This window comes from Manis javanica, chromosome 1, assembly GCF_040802235.1.
Source record: "Manis javanica isolate MJ-LG chromosome 1, MJ_LKY, whole genome shotgun sequence".
Lineage (NCBI taxonomy): Eukaryota > Metazoa > Chordata > Mammalia > Pholidota > Manidae > Manis > Manis javanica.
This window is the reverse complement of record NC_133156.1, coordinates 158,628,010-158,641,374: the sequence shown is the minus strand read 5'-3', so window position 1 is coordinate 158,641,374 and position 13,365 is coordinate 158,628,010. Positions and strand designations below refer to the sequence as shown.

Here is a 13,365-nt window from a genome sequence, read left to right as displayed (position 1 = left end):
CGGGCATTAAGAGTGCCATCAGCAAGCACAGAATGCTGCAGCTCACGTCCTCCAGGTCTGTGATAGACACAATCCATTTTTAATGCCTTGTGTCAGGCATCCCTTCTGCCCTTTAACCATTCTTAATAATAAGACAAAAGTGATATTTTAGGGTAACAGTTAATAAATAATGTGACTTATCCAATCACACCTTTCACTAAAATATTATTATCTTTTGGCAGATTCATTACTGTAGAGACATCAGGATCTGATGAAACATTCTCTAATTCTACCACTAGTACATTCTCCAGAGTTGTCTTTCTTTTAATTTAATTCTCCCACTCTGAAAGCATACTGTCCATTGCAATTACTGAATGAGCATTTAATCTCACATAACTAAGGCATTCTAATCTTTTCTTATGGAGAGACAATTAAAAAATCCTCACATTGCTAGGATATGGATACATTTCACCCCAACACAGTGAATCAAAGTTTTGCTTTGTTCTCATACCTGTAAGTTAAGACTAACTTTACCTCCAGGCACTTGGTTACAATGGTTAAGCCACCTTATCACACTAGGTGGGATAAATGTCTCAGAACATAGTCTATTGAACAGAAAGGTTATCGGGTCTTCCCTGGGGAGAGGTAAGCCTAGAGGTGGAGAATCGCAAGAGAAATTTTTATCGTTGTTATGGTAGCTTGATTTATTGTCTATTATATTTGTCTCAAAGCAATAAATCTTGGCACTTTTTAAATGCTGTTTTGCTAAGAGAGATATTAGATCACTTTAAAACTGTAAGAGATGATTTTGCTATACTATAGCATTTATACATCGATAATGTCAATTTTTTAGTTATAATTTTAGTATTATACAAGTATAAAATAAAAGGCAGTTTATGAATTTTTAAATACTTTTCAAAATCAATACCTTGCCTGATTTTCACTTTCAGTGCCACTGTTTTATTTCCTTGGCACACAGCTTGTAGCATTAAAAGGATTTTATGTAGACCCTGAATGTTTGCAATGTACATAAACCTTAGCCTATTATCAACTCTAGTGAAAATACATAAATATAAATCTGCAATGTGTTGTTTATCTAAGAAGGTAATTTCCCCATGACTGTTTTGCCTGGCCTCCAACCACTGACACTGGTATATTTATTTCAATTGTACTGGTCACTGTTTTATTAGGAAAGACCTCGCACTGAATTATGTATTTCATAATACCCTGGGCTTGGTTGAGAAATGTCATATCCTTTTTCTTCAACTTCCATTTCTCAGCCACATCCTTTCATGACTCAACTCTCCCCTTTGAAATTGTGGTGATAATAATGGGTCACAAATTGACAATCTTGCATTTGGGAAAAAGGGCAACTTCAATTTGATTTTCATTATGCGTTTATTCCTCAAGGATCATTTCATATTTATTTAAAGTTGGTAAAACAATAATTCTTTCCAGATTGATAGTGATCTGGTAATCAATGGGAAATGTATTTGTAAAACAAATAGGGATTTACCTGTTTCCCTGTGAAAACATTCAGATAACTGCAACAGCCATTTTAATGGTCATATTGGAAATTTTTAAAGATATCTTTTAAAGGAGAACATGTCTTTTTTAATTCTATGTATGCTGCTTTCTTATATTTTCTTATGAAGACTTTTTAAATTAAAAAGAAGATTTATTAAGTAAATATTGAGATTATAACTAAAATGTGTAACTGGAATAAGAAACCATTCACAGATATTTCACTTTTTTGTGGATGGTGGGAATGATGACTGAAACAGAAATCCACAGAAAGAATATCTAAGAACTTCTAGTCATAACATAAATTCATAAGGATACAGATGTACTTTGTTTGCATATTGTTTTTTATTAACCAGGAGCTGCTTTGATTATTTGGGCTAAGGTGTTGACAGCCAGAGGTGTACTCCTTGATTACATAGGTAAAGGACTGACTATACATTAAGCTGAATAGAAAGATGATAGCAATGCAGGCTAAATGCATTTAATTAGCTGTTTATTCAAATACCCTATTCATTATTTCTCCCCTAAAAATGACATCAGTGTGTGTGTGTGTGTGTGTGTGTGATGGGCGCAGGACAGTGATGATATCGGTAAACTTTTTGAAGGGGTCCTGGGGAAGAGAAGAGATGAAGATCCATTTACAAAGGTAAACAAATGAACATTTACAAAGGAACCAAAAGGGTTGAGTGTATTTATTCTATGATATTTCTATATTGATAATGTGAAGTTTTGGTTAAAAATGGTAGTACTACACCACCATAAACAGAAAGCCATTATAACAACATGTCATTGCAAAAGTCTAGTGGTTTAGAAGTGCTGTGTTTGGGTGAAAATGGGGGTAGCCACTCTTTTCCTTAATTATGCAAGTTTCCCTTAAGGTGAAATAGAATTGAGATAGATATAGTCATTTCAAGTGTTGGTTTTTGTCTTTTCAAAAGTAACTTTCTTATTACATAAGACTCTTGGCAAAAGTAAAGAAAATCACAAGGCAATAAATATCAAATTAAGTGCTGACATATATTTTTAAAATTCCTTATTTTTAGTTTCAGGGTGTACAACATAGTGATTTGATATTTATGTACATTACAAAATGGTCACCACAATAAGTCTAGCTACCATCTGTCATTATACAAAGTTGTTACAGTATTGCTGGCTATATTCCCTATGCTGCTCATTACATCTTTGTGTGGCTTATTTATTTTATAACTGGAACTTTGTATCTCTTTATCCCCTTCACCTGTTCATCCATCCCCCTACCCATCTCCACTATGTCAGTCATCAGTTTGTTCTCTCTGTGAGTCTGTTTCTGTTCTGTTTTGTTTGTTTGTTTTGATTTTTAGGTTCCACATGTAAGTGAAATTATATGGTATCTGTCTTTCTCTGACTCATTTTATTTAGTGTAATACCATCTAGGTGCACCCCTGTTGTTGCAAAAAGCAAGATTTCATTATTTTATATGGCTGAATAATATTCCATTGTGATTTTATACCGTATTTTTAACATTCATCTATCGATAGACACATAAGTTGTTTCCATATCTTGGCTATTGTAAATAAAGCTGCAGTGAACATGAGAGTGGATATATCCTTTTGTGTTAGTGTTTTTATTTTCCTTAGATAAATATCCTAAATATCCAGAAGTGGAATTGCTGGATCATATGGTAGTTTTATTTTTAATTTTTTGAGAAGCCTTTATACTATTCCCATAGCGGCTGCACCAGTTTACAGTCTCACCAACAGTGTATGAGGGTTCCCTTTACCCCACATACTCACCACTTGTCACTTTCATTCCCTGTCTTTTTGATAATTGCCACTCTGAAAGGTGTGAGGTGATAGAGTATTGTTTTTCAAAATCATTGAATGAATAGGATAGTAGGGAAGGAAATCCAAATCTCATTTTGTTATCTGAGTCAACCCACTTCAGAAATGCAATTCAGTTGAAGATTACAGAATAATTAAGATAAAGATATTTGAAGTCAAGACAGACTTGAATTCAAATCTCAGCTCTGTGTCATAATAGTCACATGACACCTGAAAATGTTTTGAAAATTTCTAACTTCCAGTATATAAAATAAGAATAGTAATAAAATATCTCCTCTTTATGGTTATTGTGAAATCTAAAGAAGAAAACATGTTAGTTCTTAGCAGAGTACCTGGCATATAATAATAAGCCCCCAACATGCCACTTAAAAAAAACCTCAGAGTAAAAAAAAAAGTGAAATACTTAAGAAAGAAAACATTTTGCCATTAACCATCTCTTCAAACTGGGCAGTTGGTTTTTCCCTAGAGCTAAATAGCTATTTTCTCTCTCTCTTCAAAAAAAAGGGAAAAGGAATAAATAATATTTGTTTTTTTTTGAGAAAAATCATACCTTGAACTTGCTGCAGAGTTTATGAATTCTGAAAGAAAAACATAATAATTAACTAAAAGCTCCCTATTCAAACAGTTATTGCGTAAGTCGTAGTCCAACTGTTGTTACACAATTTTGCAGGTTTCCACAGGCTCTGCTGCATTTAGTCACCCAGTAGCCTTCAGGGAGAGGGTGACTGGGTGCAAGGCCAAAGTAAGCCATGGACAGTATTTCCCCTTCTCACACTTTGGGGTTTGGCCTTTCTGGGGAGAGGAAGTACAGTTGAGCTACATGGCTTGCTTCCCCCTCCTTCAGGAGCCATAAAGCCTGATGGAGCAAGAACACCTCCATTCGTCCATGTTTCAGCTGCAGTCATCGTTTAAAGCATTTTATGATTAAAGTTATGCTGATACCAAGTCACTCTGAAGACTGAACCCAACACTAATTTAGTTTACCTTAATTGCTGTGTATTTCTGTCAATGTCTGAGATGTAGACACAATGGGACTTGCTTTGCCCAGTACTGTGATGTTGCCTGTGTAGACATTGTCAACTGAGGAAACATTTCATAGAAATTTCCCTAGGCTTTCCCCCATTTAACTAGGCAACTCCCATTGTTCCTTTGCGTGATCCATGTCACCACATACCTGAAGCTCCTCATGGAAATCTAGGGCCAGACTCTTCCCCGACCGCATCACTCCTACTTATTCACTGCTTGATAACCTGCACTGGTCTGATTTAAAATCATGTGTCACGAATCTGTATTGGAAAGTCCAAGATTGTAAAGGGTCTTCTGTCCTTGCATGTAGGGCGATTTAGTATCTGTTTCATTACGAAAATAATTTTTCTCCCTTCTCTCTTCCAAAGGAAGAATTGGATTTTTCCATCATGTGACTTCAGAAGGTTTATTGGTGTTACTTTCACAGCCTCAATACTGTTGTGTTTTAAATTATAAGCAAAAAACGTGTGCTTTTTTTCACTGTATCCAGTTTTTGTCTTTGATTTTAAATCACTAGGAAAAGGACCTATACTGCAAGTCAGAATAGGGATATACTTAATTTTAAAACTATATATTCAGGACATCTTATATTTTCATTCGAAATTTTTTTTTCTTATGTAGAACAAATAAAAGAAATGATTCTGGAAAAAGGGATATGAACATATAGAATATAAAAGTTGACTGACTTCAGAAGAGTCTGTCTGTCTCTGTCTTTCTGTCACACACACAAACTAAAACTTCTTAAAAAGTTGAACATTGGACAGCTATAATTGATTTTTGGTTTTATAAAAATCTCTGTTATTTACATAGCTTCTTAATATCAGACACCTGATTTAGAAGATAATAAAAGCCAAGGTGAATTGCTTCTCAGTCTTTTGACTAAGATCAAGTGCAGTATTTATTCCTATCTATTAATATCTGATACATCCTCTATCAGGTATTAACTGAAGCCGGGAGATGGAATAGGTGCTTGTTCTGTCCACTCCATGCATCGACCAGGTATTTCAGTGCCTCCAGGCATGGTGTAGTAAATAAATAAATGCTGAAGTGAAATACAAAACCATTCATGGCAAAAGGACAAAAATTTAAATTTTATTTAGGGCCCTAAGTTGACAAATTAGTCTTTACTATAAGATTGTCATAGTATTAAAACTGCACACATGGGACTCTGTTGCCAGAAACTACTCAGGTTTGCAGAGGGGGTTATCAGAGTCGCCGTCGCCTGTGGAGTGGACCGTCTTGGGTGGGTCTGGGGCCCGGCCCCACCTTAGCTGTGTGCCTGCATGAGGTGGTAGTGGACAGAGGAGTCTCTGCTTCGGGACACTGCTGGCCCCTTGCCGCGCACGCATCCCTCCAGGGCCCTTCCTACCCTCCCTAGCTGCTCCACTGCTCTCACGCCCAGTACAGGGCGGTTCCTGGGAGCAAGGAAGAATTCGGGTGGCTGGGACCCTCTGCCTCTTCATGCTCTCCTTCCTTCCCCTACTTGTCCCCAACTTCTCCATTCTCTTGCCCCTTTAGCAAAACACAGAAGCCAAAATGCAATTAAAGCGGCTTTTTCTGAGCCACTGGTCCTTAAGGGGTCTTTTTGGGAAGGCTGAAATTCAATCCACTTTTAAGAAAAAGAATATTTCTTTATACAAACAGGATCTGGCCAGCTGTAGGTGTTCTGGGAGAGAACAAGTACTCAAAACACTTGGAAAATCATCTATAAAGGATTGAACAATAACCACCAGGGTTCAGGAGATTTCCTGGGGATTAATGAGTAGCTGGGAGGAATTGGTGGCCTTTAACTGTACTCTGGGCAATTAACCTCAGCTAGTCAGTACTTGCTAAGCAATGCCCTGCACTGTGGCAGTGATTGCTATTGTGAGATATAAACATGTAAGAACACTTTCTATGTGATTTTATTTCAATGTGCCCTTTGCTTCTGAAAGACGGTGCAGCATCATGTGAAGCATTTCGTGGCTAATAATAACACAGCACTCTTTAGCCAACCATACACGCCTCATCACATTAACCAAGCTGATTGGAATAATGTCTGAGGGAAGGAAATTAATATTTTATTGTGGAAAAAAAATACTGGAGAAAAACCCATTAAAATACTAAATACACAACCAAGATTGTATTGAGTTTAGAGCAAACCAGGTATGATTAATCACAAGTACGATTAAAACATTTCTCTTCAGAGTGAGGGTTTTGATTTTTTTTCATGGTGATGAGATCATCTCAAAAGCTTTAAAAAATAGACAGCTTCTGTGCCTTTCTAGCTAAACCTTATGTCAGTAAAATAGTTCGTTGGCAAAGATTCATGACCCAAGTTGACACTGGATTTAATTTCAAGGGGGAAATATGTAAAAATTACTTTCAACCTGATGTACTAAGGTAGACACTTAAATTTTCCACTGATTATTGCCTTCTCAATTCACTTTATCCTTAGGACACTCTTGCAGCAGATTAACATTGGCTTTGTCCTTTATGTTGTTTGCAACTTAAATGAACCAAGTATGTGGTTAGAGGTTGGTGCTCATGGAGGGCTCATGATCAGAGGACATAGTCCGTTGCTCCCAGCGTCTCTGCGTCGGTGTTCCCAAGCAGGGGCCTGGTGCTCTGACTCACCTTCATGCCCCTTCTGGAAGCATCAACAAAACTCCTCCTTTGCTTCCTTTACTTCCTTTACCATCCAGATACTTTGCTTCAGGAAGCCTAGAAGTAAGTATTCAGAGTTGGCAATAAATGGCTTAGAGGCATGTTCTTTAGTTCTACTTCATAATTGAACATAATTTTAAAGTAATTGTTTCTGGGAAATGTAAAAAAAAAAAGAGAAAAAAACCACAGAAGCCAGTGAGGCTATGTGTATTTCCAATACACCCCCGACTTCCCCAGAAGGGCAGACACCAGGCTGGAAGGGTGGGGAGCCGGGTGCAGCCTGGGAGGTCAGGTTGAGAGCTGAGGGCAGGGCAGGTGAACATGCATGATCCTGTGTACACGACCTTGCAGAGTGAGTGAGCCTGGGGTCCTGCCCTTGCTTGGATATTCTTTGGGTCTGCTCTGTGGATGGGCCTAGCTTCTGTATGAGGTGGGGACTGAGTGTTAGAGACAAGACAGTGAATTCCCTCTATCTAATCAGCAGAGGTATTGTCTGGTTTTCCAGTTCCATGGTGTGAAAACTCGCATGTTAAATGGGACCAGAACAGAGTTGGCTACAGGTGACAAATTCTGAAGTACATGAAGCTAACATGAGAAGTCCAATCTCGTTCATTCAGTAGATAAATATGTAAACAGGAAGAAAAGTAGGGAACAAGTTACACTTCTAAAAAAACCTAAAATGCTTAAATCCAGCCTCCACTGTCACACAGTACTCTACCAGCTCTGTGCACTGCATCCCACTGACTCCAGTGGCTGAGGTGCACTGCGCGGGACGATCCCACACACATCCAGGAAGGAACAGTGAGTTGGAATGGTTTAGCTCATGAACCCTGGAGTTGGAAGCTCCATCTAATAACCACCCAGCTGCTTACTGGGCTGTGTGGACCCTGAGCAGGTCCTTCACTCCTTCACATCCCAACCCCCTGGCAGCCTCCAGGCCTCAGCACCCTCCTCTCTTAACAAAGTTGTAGCTCCATTATTTAAATACTGGGAGAGAATGAGTTTTAGTTGGCCTGTTGGTTTTGTCAGTAGAATTTGGGCCTTGATGTTGCACCTGTAAAATGGGATAAAAAATACATTGCAGGACTGCTTAGGAGATTTAAGGGTGATAAGGATAACCCAGTAGCTAAAAGTCATTTACTTCAACCCTCCCACACCAGGGCCAGTGTGAGTGATATTCCTGGTTTACAGATGTAGGCATGGAGGTGCAGAAATGCCAACATGGTGCTCTAATCACATGGTAAGCAGTCAATAAGTGCCAGCTTTAGGGAGTTTGGTCAAGAAAATATTCTTTTCTTGGAATTGCTGAAAGAAAGAGAAGATATAGTGTATTCATTTGCTAGGGCTGCCATAGCCAAGTGCTACAGACCAGGGGGCTTAAACACTAGAAGTTAATGTTCTCACAGTCCTGAAGGCTAGAAGTCCAAGTCAAGGTATTAGCCAGCCTGGTTTCTTCTGAGGCCTCTCTCCTTGGCCTGTGGAAGGACCTGTCTTCACACGGTCTCTCCTCCATGTTTGTCTGTGTCTTAATTTCCTCTCTTATGAAGACACCTGTTGCAAGATAAGGGCCCACCCTGGTGACCTCATTTTCATTTTAATTACATGTTTAAAGGCATCATTTCCAAGTTCAGTTGCATTCTGGGTTATGGGGTAAGGACTTCAATATCGAAATTTTGGGAGGGGCACAATTCAGGCATCCAAAAAAGGCAAGTAAGAACCTCATGAGAATTAACTTAGTCCAGTCTAGGAGACTCAGCAGTAAAACTTAACACCGGGGGTACAGACCTGTGTCCCATGCCCTTGGTCTCAGGGCTTCTGCACATGAGCACGAACGCCCGCACCTCTGACCACCCCGGGGTATGTACTGACCCGCTGCAGAGTTTCTTCCCCACAACCTGAGCACTTTGATCCCTCAAAACTTTAACAAAACAGCAACAGTAAAAACTTGCAATTGCCACAGATCTCTGTTGTACTTATTATTACTTTCATGGTGATATTCATTTTTTCCATACTGTCATTCCCTCATTTTATAGGACATCAGAGGACATATACAATAAAATTTCTGCTGTCATGTCACTCCTTTTCTTTGTCCTTCTTTTCAATTCACAACCATGAACATGTTGACTGCATGACAAATCAGACCTTAAACATCTCAGAGTGAATTTTACTACTCTTTTTTGTATTTTGTTAGTAAAAGTTTGACTAGACACTGTTTATAATGGAAAAGATGCTGGGATGTTGCAGGCAGGGACTCGAATTCTTGCTCCCTCACTTGATATTTTTGTTGCATTAAGCAAGATTCCTCACCTCCCACAGGCTTAGTGTCCTCCTCTGTACAAGGACAAATGCATATCTGGAAAGTACACAGCAGACGCTATTGGGCACTATTCTGTAGCCTAAGAATGAATTTACCCTGGCTGCAGGCAAAGTATACCACCCTTTACATTCTCTGTTTTCTCTTGGAAACATACTAGGGAAAATTATGAGAAATAAATACTAATAAAAATAGCAACAACAATTAAGCCACTGCAATATAATAATCATGAAGAAGCTAGTATTTATTTATGATGTGCCAGGCACCAGGCTAAGGCTAAGTGTCAGACATGGGAGCCCTTTGTTATTTGTCACCATCGTTTCACAAGGGAGCAGTTTTTAGCCCCACATCACTAATAAGAGACCCAAATGAGTTAAGAAACTTGATCAAGATCACTCTTCATGCTCCTAAGTGGAGGTCAAGATCGGTCTAACAGGACATTTCATGTAGGTACTAGTGAAGTCCTTCAGATACATAAAGGAATGAATTATGGTTCATTTCTACTTCAAATTGAATAAGAACTGAAAGGAAATGGAAAGAAAGAAAATTCCAAATTATAGAACTAAATAAATATAAAGAGTTTCTTGTAACCTCTGGCCAGATGGTTGGTAATCTTCAAGTGAGCTGTCAATTCAAATTGGATATAGGCTAAAGATCGTCTAGACAGCTTTCTGTCAACTTCCTGTGGCCAAACTCTGTGAGTCTCATTCTTCTTGGTGGATACATAGCAATATTTATAAAGTCATAGACTTTCTGTCCCCAGCCTGAAGAATAAGTAATCAAGTATCTCTAAGTGGAAGAAAGACCAACAGAAATGTCTGAGGTCTTTGTAATTTTTCAAATTGTAATAGAATAGATATTATATAAGCAATTATAATTATAATTTAAATGTCATAAATTTGAAAAAATATTATTTTATACAGGTGTGATTACAGAGAAACATTCTACATATATAAATAAACTAAATTCCTTTAAAACCTTATTCCACTCAGAGATGCAGTCTTTTTTGGCTTGTGATTGGGTGTTCTATCAGCTCAGTGTTATTGAACATGGGCCCATAGGGCCTGTTAAGTTCAACAGGATTCAAGCAGTGAAAGTCCCACTGTCTGAACAATGGATTCATATCTTAGGGATAATCATCCCTAAAAAGGGGTTAACATAAAAGGGGATACATGTGTTTATGTGGAAATAATGTAGCATCTTTATCCTTCTGGTAATAATTATAAAATAATGTGAAGAGGTCCTTTGGAGTATGCAAAACATGTGCTATTTAAAGCAGGGTATGTGCCTTCTTTTGCATCATTTCCATTTCAGGAGGATTCCACTGCATTGTGGGAAGGCTGTTATAATATCCAAATTTTGAACAGTGTTTAGCTGAATGTACACAGAACAGAATTTGAATGATGTAGTATCTGACATGCCTGGTTTTCTGGGACTTGTGGAAATTGAACTTCTTCATTCTGTTCCTTAGAGAGGAACAGGCTGAGGCTAACTGGTAGTAGTATCAACTAGCAGGTTTATTGGCACTATCAACTAGCAATATCAAATGCTACTGCTGTTTACGTAAAAACTCCTTTTTCATAGGTCATATTACAAAGTTTGATCAAATCAGTACTACACATCTTTGGTGAGATATCTATTCTGAGAATTTGGTTTTTCAGTCATCACCAGACTAAGAGCTGACTTGAGGACTTAGGAACTATATCAGTCAGCACAGGCTAAGTTATGTGAAGGTAACAAACATCCCCTAAATGTCAGTGGCTTATAAAAATCCAAATTAACTATTTCTTCATGCTGCTTATCCATTATGAGTCAGTCACATTTCTTGGAGCCAGGATAAAGGAACAGATCTTCTTTGAGACATTGTCAGTTTCATGGCAGAAGGGAAAATAGCTACATGTAAGTTTGTAAAGCTTTTGCTCAGAAGTGTCATATGCTACTCCTCTCACATTTTATTGGCCAAAGGAAGTCAATAGCCAAGACTGGTGTCAAAGGGGCAGGGATGTATAATTGTTTTGTAGGGAAGAACTTCCAATTCACATGGCTAAAACTGAAGTCAATAGGTTGAAGATATAAAATCTTCCCAAAGGAGAAAGGTAGTGAATATTTTGAACAATGATGCAGTCTACACCAATTAGTAAAATAGCTTTTACCAGAACATGTCCAGTACCTTACCCTGGAAGAGGTAAGTAAACCAAGGGGACAAAAAATTCTCTTCCAGTTTCTACAATTAGCAAATAGCCCTTTGGACAAGGGAAAAGCCATCTAATTCTGGGAAGGTGGAAGGTCAATGACTCCTTGGCTGGTGGAATGCATTAAATGAAAAACTCCTATTGGGAAGCTGAGTGTCAAAGAGGGAAAACAACTTTGCACTAAGAGCTAAGTACTAGTGGGATACCTATTAATCATTAGCTTCTGTGGGATAACCTGGAAGTAACTTTTATGCTCCCACATATTATCTGGACTCAAGGTAAAGTACACAGAACTCAGCAGAACAAATTAAGTCGGGGGCAGTGCTACAAAACCTGCTGGGACATGTGCTAGAAGGAGCAATTCCAGGTCATTTCTATGGTGGGGGGTTGGTGTTCTCCCTCCTGGAGCCTACAAACTGCAAAGAGGCCAACTCACTTGCAAAGTTGGGGGATCAACATGTCTATTGAGTGATCAGAAGTGGAGAGTCATTTTAGCATGTCTTTATAACATTTTTTTTTTGGATTCAATGTGGTCAGTCTATTTAAAGTGAGGATTTGATACCCAAATCCAATCTAATTGGAAGAATTTACTCTGGTTCAAGTTTGAGGGTCCAGACCTATAGAAATTTGATCCCCTCTGTCCTCTCTCTCTCTCTCACAATACTAACAAAGACTGTCTCTGTGACAACACAAAGGACACTTTGGTTCCCGTGTGTCCACCTGATCAATATCCTCCAAGACTATGGACACCTTTCATCTGGGATACTTTATTTTTCATCCCTTTACTGACTTTCCAGTGCCCCATGGAGCTCCGTCATTCACTTATCTGTGAGTCTGAATAGCTTGTACATTTTACACAGTAACTCTCCTACTGCACTGGATTGACGGTCTACATGTGTCTCCCCTACTGAACTAACCATGTATTCTATGCCTATTTCTTTAGAATAAATTAGACATCTCTACATCCTGAGGTTCAGTCCACATCTCCTCAACCTTGTACTCCCAGCATTTAGATGCTCAATAAAATTTGTGGAATGAATTAGCTTTCAATTTGCCTGCATTGCAACTAGAGCACTAAAGTTTTCTACATCTAGTTTCATGCAGAGACTGTATGTTAATAACTGTTATATCTTGAGCACCCACCACATACTGTACTGAATCTTCTACAAATGTTATTCATTTCACTTAATCTTAATGGCATTCCTGCAAATGCAGTATTCATGTCCCTATTTTATTGATTAAAAAATAAAGTTGAGGATGAGAGAGATTAGATGCTACTTAGAGAATTTATAATTCAACAAGTATTGTTGCCTTTCTCAGTATCTTCAAAAAGATAAATAAAAGGAAACCGAGTTGTAGTTATTACTAACAGCATAAATTAGAGCTCCTGTCTTGAACATCCTAATATTTTTGAATACTAGATGTATTCTAAACAATATTTTTTGAGTTCCTTCTGGAGTTGAATAAAGATTCTAATATATTAGCATATGAGGTAGTTAGTGGGGAACTATGCTAGAATTTCTTTCTCAGAGTTATGCAAATGCTCTAGTTCCTCATTTTCCAGAGGTCTATCCTATAAAATAAACATACTGCAGATCACTTAAAATTCAAATACAGAATTGAACATATTTATATATATATATTTTTGTATCTCTATATATGTAATACAGGAAATCAACTGTAACTGGTTTGTTTATCAGTGGGATTGGACTTTGTAAGCAAGCAGGAAAGGATTTCATGATTCTCCCTGCTATCTTAAACAAGTACTGATGGATTCCCTTCCCTGATCCAGGATAACAAGTCAGGTAGAGCTCATGCCACCTCTGCTCATTTCTCCATTATGAGCAACCAGTCCTTCGACCTA

General features: G+C 38.1%; 1 pseudogene; it reads left to right on the top strand.

Annotated features, from left to right (window-relative positions):
* Positions 1-5,208: 5,208 nt before the first annotated feature.
* On the top strand, positions 5,209-5,382 carry LOC118972700 (U2 spliceosomal RNA; annotated as a pseudogene).
* The last annotated feature ends 7,983 nt before the right edge of the window (positions 5,383-13,365 follow it).